General features: G+C 40.1%; 1 pseudogene; it reads right to left on the bottom strand.

Annotated features, from left to right (window-relative positions):
* Positions 1 to 327: 327 nt before the first annotated feature.
* On the bottom strand, positions 328 to 5,025 carry LOC149823489 (uncharacterized; annotated as a pseudogene).
* Between the last annotated feature and the right edge of the window lie 2,634 nt (positions 5,026 to 7,659).

The raw sequence follows: 7,659 nt of genomic DNA on the forward strand, positions 1-7,659 counted from the left end.
ACCCTCCCCCATGCTTGAATGACGCTGTCCTCAGTGGCACTCCCCCATGCTTGCATGAAACTATATTAATGCACATGAGAAACATAAGAAATATGAATAAAGTAGTAGAAGTCACCTGATTCACTCTGTGGAATCTTACCTAATGCTACCATGTACTGGCTCTGCAGAGATTCCATGTCTTAATGTTTACAACTTATAAAATGCATAAAATGCAATGCATACATGATCTAACATTCATGTGCATAAACAAGAAAATAAACAAACATGTCCTAAAAAAACTTCAAAAGAACAAAAAAAAAATACAACATACAAAAACTATGCATTGCCTCACTCATCAATGAGGTCAATGACCTCGATGTTCTGACTAACCATGACATCAGAAATATAAGGCTTTAGCTGTTTCTCATTGACCTTGAAGGTCCCGTTTGTACGAGGATCATAAATAAATATTGCGCCATGTGAGAACACCTCTTGTACTATAAATGGGTCATCCCATCTGGACCTCAGCTTCCCTGGAAACAGGTGGAGTCACGAATTAAAAAGCCAGACCTGTTGACCAGGCTCAAACTGTTTCATCAAAATATGTTGATCATGAAAATGCTTAGTTCGTACCTTGTAGATCTTGGCACTCTCATAAGCCTTGTTTCACAACTCCTCAAGCTCACTCATCTGCAATTTGCACTCTGCGCCAGCTTAGGCTATATCAAAATTGAACTTCTTAACCACCCTATGCTCTAACTCAACAAGGAGATTACACGGCTTTCCAAAAGCCAAATGGTAAGGGGACATGACAATCAGAGTCATGAAAGCAGTCATATAAGCCCATAATGCATCATCAAGGCGCTGGGACCATTCCTTTCAGTCTGGTCGGACTGTCTTTTTAAGAATCCGCTTGATCTCCATATTGGAGACCTCGACCTAGCCACTCGTTTGTGCATGGTATGGTGTAGCAATCTGATGTTGTATAGATTACTTCCTGAGTAAAGAAGCAATATGCACATTCTTGAAGTACTTACCCCCATCACTAATCATCGCTCTTGGAACTCTGAACCTACAGAAGATATTGTGCTTGATGAATCGAAGCACCTCTTTATGATTATTGGTCTGGGTGGCCACAACCTTGACCCACTTGGATACATAATTGACCGCCACTAAAATATAGACAAAATCGAATAATGGAGGGAAGGGACCCATAAAGTCGATGCCCCAAATATCAAAAATCTCTATGACAAGAATGGGAATAAGAGGCATCATATCACGCTTGGAAATGCTCTTTGTCTACTGACAGCGTAAGCACCTCCTACAAAACTCATGAGCGTCTGTATGTAGTGTTGGCCACCAAAATCCAGACTGAAGGATCTTTGCAGCAATCTTCTGGCTAGAAAAGTAGCCTCCACAGGCCAAGGAATGACAAAACTCCAGAATACACGCAAACTCCTCCTCAGGGATGTACCTTCGAATCATCTGGTCAGGACATAATCAAAACAACTCTGGATCCTCTCAGAAATAATGTCTCACCTGTGACATGAAGTGATCTCTTTTGTTTCTGTTCCAATATGCATAAAACTCTTCGGTCACCAAGAAGTTGATGATATGCATCAACCAGGGCAGGCGCTTGACATGCAGAAGTTGCTCATCTGGGAAGGAATCATCAATTTGTTCATGATCAGTGGATGACTCCACAATCAGTCTGGACAGATGATCTGCTACAAGATTCTCGCATCCACAATTGTCTTGAATCTCGAGATCAAATTCTTGTAGCAAAAGGATTCATTGAATGAGACATAGTTTTGTATCCTTTTTACTCATCAGATACCGCAAAGCGGCATGATCAAAGTAAACAATCACCTTGGGGTCCAATAAATATGAATAATTTTTTTTAAAGCAAATATTACATCAAGCAGTTCCTTCTTAGTGGTCGTATAATTTATCTGAGCATCGGAGAGGGTCCTACTAGCGTAATAAATGACATAAGACCTCCATTCTATTTTCTGGCCTAGAATGGCTCTTATCGCGTAATCTGAAGTGTCACACATGATTTCAAAAGGTACTGACCAATCAGGAGATCAAAGAATAGGTGCAGTGGTAAGGGCCTCCTTCAGAGACAAAAATGCCTTCAAACAGGCATCATCAAAACAAAACGACTGATCTTTAGAGAGAAGGTTGCATAACGGTCTAGAAATCTTGCTAAAATCATTGATGAACCGTCGATAGAAACTTGCATGCCCTAAGAATGAACGTACCTGCCACATAGAGATCGGTGAAGATAATTTGGCAATCGACTCTACTTTAGCCTTATCAACCTCAATCCCTTTCTCAAATACAATATGTCCAAGAACAATCCCCTGACGAACCATGAAATGGCACTTCTCCCAGCTAAGCACGGGATTCGTCTTTATACAACATTTAAGCACTCGCGATAATTTTTGGAGATAATCATCAAATAAAGAGCCATATACCGAAAAATCATCCATAAATATCTCAAGGACATCGTCAACCATATGGGAGGAAATGGCCATCATACACCTCTGAAAAGTTGTTGGGGCATTGTAGAGCCCAAACGATATTCTCCTGAACGTGAAGGTGCCATAAGGACAGGTGACGTTAGTCTTCTCCTGGTCCTCAGGGTGAACAACCACTTGATTGTATCCTGAATAACCATCTAGGAAGCAAAAATAATGTTGGCCTGCGAGTCTCTCAAAAATCTGATCGATGAACGATAACGAGAAATGATCCTTCCGTGTTACATTGTTCAACTTCCTATAATCGATGCACACTCACCACCCTGTGGTAGTCCTCATGGGGACGCTCTCCCCCTTCTCGTTCAGCACAATGGTGAGCCCAGACTTCTTGGGAACAACCTTCACTGACTATCGGAGATGGGATAAATGATCCCTACATCCAGCCACTTGACCACCTTTTTCATATGAGGATTCAACCTCATTTGCATCTCTCTTGAGGGCTTGGCACCCTCATCCATGATGATACGATGCATACAAAATGAGGGATCTATCCCTTTTAGATCTGCCACCGACCATCTAATCGCCTCGTTATGCTCATGCAGAACCTGAAGAAGCTGACACTCTTGAGTGTAAGTCAGGTCTGCGAAAATGATGACGGGGAGAGTTTGATCCGTGCCTAAAAAGGCATACTTAAGCAAATCCGGTAAGAGCTTTAACTCAAGCTCGGGCAAACTCTCAATGGAAGGTCGGGTAGGCTTCTCTGCCAAATCAGGAAGTGGTTTGAACTGCAAGGTCCACTGCACTTCTCCAGTCAATCTATCAAGCAGACCATGGTCCTCCCCCATGACTGAAGCAGCATCCTCGTTCTGAGGTGGATCACTCAACGTCCATACTAGCTCTGCCTCTACCAAGTCCTGAATGAAATTGACTCGGAAAGAAGAATTCGCTCCCGTAGGGCCCATCACAACGTTGAAAATGTTCAACCTCATCTTCATGTTGCCAAATGAAATATCCATCGCATCAGTGCGACAATTGATGCATGTGTTGGCAGTAGCCAGGAAGGGGTGACCAAGAATAATGGGCGTCTGCCTCATATCATCCACTCCCTCCATATCCAAAATATAGGGAAATAGAAATCTTTCACATTGACCAACATGTCTTCAAGGATCCCTCGCGAGACCTTGATGGAGTGATCTGCCAGCTGCAGGGTCATCAGTGTTGGCTTCATCTCCTTTAATCCAAAGGCATCATAAAAGAAACCCGACAAGATGTTCACACTTGCCTCGAGGTTGAGCAAAGCACGCTCAACTGTAATGTCTCCTATGATGCAAGAGATAATAGGAGCTTCTAGGTCCTTGAGCTTTGGTGGAGTTTGGTGTTGGAGAACTGCACTCATCTGCTCGGTCAGATAAATCTTCTTCAGCACATTGGACCTCAACTTTCTCTTTTGTGTACAAAGCTTCTTCAGAAACATTGCGTATATAGGGACCTGTTAGATGGTGTCAAGCAGGGAGAGGTTTATCTGAACGTGCTTGAAAATCTCAAGCATCTCCTGCATCTTCACCCCATGTTTGCCGAACAACTTCAGCTTCTCTAGCGCCTCAGGAAAGGGGCTTTGGGTATATAGGACTTGGAAGTCTTAGATGTGGAAGCTCTCTCACTTTCCTGAGGTATGATAGTAGGGACCGACTGTTTTTTACTAGGTCTCTCACTTTCTTCTGCAAGCTCTCTCGCTTTATATTGCTTCCTACTCCTAAGGGTTGTAACCACTTGAGCCTACTCTTGATGGACATTTGTCATATGCAGGCCATGCATCAGCTCCTTACCCTTAGAGTTAACCACTGACTGATTAGGCAGTGTCCCCTCGTTTCACCTGCTAAGTGCCTCGACGAGTTGTCCCATCCGCGTCTCTAATTTGGCAATAGACTATGTACGAGAACTCAAATTCACCTTGATATCTGACAAGGCCTGCAACATCTTGTCCTCGAAGGACTGACTGGATGCAGGCTTCTGAGATGGAGGTTGACTAAACGAAGGTTGGGCTAAAGGGAAACTAGACCGATAGAAACCAGACGCATAACCGCCTTGCTTGGGTGAGTTTTAGGAAGGTACAGGGGGATGTTGCAGATTTCTTCACGAAAAATTAGGATGGTTTCGCCAACCCAGGTTATAAGTATTGGAATATGGGTTGGGCATGGCTTTAGCGAAACCTTGCACCATCTGAGCTTGCTCCTAAACAAACTCAAGGTATTGTGGCACCACAGGGCAGTCAAACACATGGTGTGCTGGGCTAACACACAACACACACTTGTACGGCTAGTGAAGAATTTGACAATAACTGATACAATTTTTGGGTCAGCATGTCAACCTTGTTTTGCAACTCAAGGTGTGTCCTTATCTCATAAATGCTAGCCTTCTTCGCTCCATCTTGTATAGGTGCAGCCCTCTCGAATCGTGAGGCCGAGGAGTGGTGCATCAAATTCTCGCTCAGGGTCTCAAACAGGGCCCATGCCTCATCCTCACTCTTCAGCATGAAAGTGCCCCCACCGGTTGTATCAACCATCTGACAGTTCTTCTCGATCAGCCCATCGTAAAAGTACTACAACAATCGCCAACGGGGCACCTAGTGGTGGAGACACTTTTGAAGAAGTTCATTCATCCTCTCCCACGTCTCATGAAACTATTTTCTCTTAATCTGTGAAAAGCTGGTGATGGCTTTTCAAAACTGGTTTGTCTTACCAATTGGGAAGTATTTCTTGAGAAATTCTCGCTGCATGTATTCCCAAGTGGTAATTTGAACCGTGTCTAAGGCCTTTAACCAATGTTTGGCTTTATCCTTGAGGGAGAACGGGAATAACATTGACCTCAATGCGTCATCCCCAAAATTATTGATCTGTACCGTAGAGTAGATCTCGAGGAACTCATCGAGATGACGGTAGGGGTCTTTGTTGCTAAGGCCATAAAAGGATGGTAACATTTGGATTATATTGGCCTTGATCTTTAACTAATTGGCTCTTACAACGGGTCTAGCAATGCAGGAGGTGGGAGTATATTTAGTGGGAATGAAATACTTTTGAAGGGGATGGGTCAACTGTTGATCCTCAACCATAGGGTCAGATCAACGGGCACTCCTAATGATAGACTCGGGGTCCTCTACTAACTCAGCAAGCTCGGGGTCAAGCGAGAATCGCCCTTGCATGCACCTGAGAGTAGACCAGTGTGACAACGATTCTAAAGAAAGGTGTTCTACCTAAACCTAGCGTGCACACATAATCAACCACACAAACCACGAAGCAGGCAAAATAACAAAAATAAATAAAGCAGAAAACACGCATCATTCACTTGCACCCAAACAAATATTTTGTAAAAAAGCAAACTATAAGCATGATACCAATCATGCACAGTCACCTCCTAAGGAAAAACCTAATAGGTAGGCCGTGTAGAAAAAGTAAACTGGTCTCTAGGGCTCACAAGTAATGTGGTTATAAAAATCCTAAATACAAAAGCAAACTAGCAATCCTAGTTAATGAACAGGGAAAATAAACTAGCAATTCTAAATATTATGCAGAAAAAAACTAACAATCCTAAGTAAAATGAGAACACACAAGAGGCAATAAAGTGAATACTCATATTTCAATCACCGTTCCCCGACAATGGTGCCAAAAATTTGGTGTAAGTTTTATGAAATTGATTTTTAAAAGATATTTTTTTTTATAAAAGCAACCATGAAAGTCAGACACCAAATAATAATAACCGGATCACACAAGTGGTAGAGTCTGGGTCGATCTCAGGGAATGGGAGGAAGTAATTTTTATTCCACAAAAGCTAAACTACTCTTTATTGCCAAAACAAAATGAATTAATTAAATAACTAAACTAAGAGTACGAACTTCTGTCGATTACATAAACGGTTTTATTACAGACCCAATGAATTAAATAAATAAAATAAAATAAATCTTAATCTAAAAATAAAAGAAAAAGTCTTTAGTGCTTGAGCTTCTAGTCCCTTTTGTTGTTGCTATAATATTTCCTTTCTTTTGAAGGTTGCTTGAAGGGCTCCCTGAGGGGCTTGAAGGGCCTTTTGAGGGGACCTTTTGGAGACCTCAGAGGGCTCTTTTGGGGAGGGTTCATCGCACGTCTAACTGCTTCTCTGTAAAATAAAAATCACAGAACACAAAAACGTGAAAGAAAACTACACAAAAAGCGAAGGTTAGTTTCAGCCAAAAATCACAAAAACATAAAACAAACTAACATGAAATACTCATAATATGGAACTAACCACTACACTACAAGACAAATAGCAAAATAAACTAACTAACAAGAACTAATTTGTAACAACTAAAGATAATCAAGAAACTAACTGATAACAAATTGACTAAAGGGCAAAACTAAAAACAACTAAATGAATTTTAACAAACTATGTGTTGTACGGATTTTCAGAATTAACAAAGAAAACTGACATAAAAATTTAGCCTAAACTATTCAATGATCAAATGAAGTAAGAAAAGTAAAGATTGGCTAAATGTATTTCTAAAGAAAACGACAATCTACTTCTAAACTAATAAATAACATAAATCAAATAATAGAAACTGATGTGAATCTAATTTTAAAACTGAACTAACTAATAAACTAAACTAAACTAAACTAAACAAATTATCTATAGCAGTGCATGATCAAATAAAAATAATGGAAACTATGCTAAAATGATAAATGATAAAAATATAATTCAGTTGTTTGGTTTAATCCTAATCTAATATTCAGTTAACTTTCATTACCCTAATCTAATTTAATCTCATGAAACTAATACTAACACGAATCGGTTAAACTAATTTAGAATGTTAAAATGAACTCACAAAAAATAAATAAGCTAACTAAATATTAATGACTAAAAATGTCAGATCTATGAACCGAACAGGGAAAATAAAAAAAAGATGCATAAGCTATTACTAAAAACCTACTCGCCAAACTCGATCAAATCTAATCTACTTTTAATTAAACTAACCTATGAAAGTAAACTAATTAATGCTAAGAGAAACAACAACTAACGTGAATCAAGATTAAGAACTAATACACACAAAAAAATGACTATCTACTCTGGCATGCAAATCGAGAGAAACGACTACACTAAACTATTTGTTGTAAAAACAAAAATATATATATCTTTTTTTATATTTTTAGATGCAAGAAATAAACTCAAC

Source organism: Nuphar pumila, chromosome 10 (genome assembly GCF_984573655.1).
Source record: "Nuphar pumila chromosome 10, dmNupPumi1.hap1.1, whole genome shotgun sequence".
In the NCBI taxonomy this organism is placed as follows: Eukaryota; Viridiplantae; Streptophyta; class Magnoliopsida; order Nymphaeales; family Nymphaeaceae; genus Nuphar; species Nuphar pumila.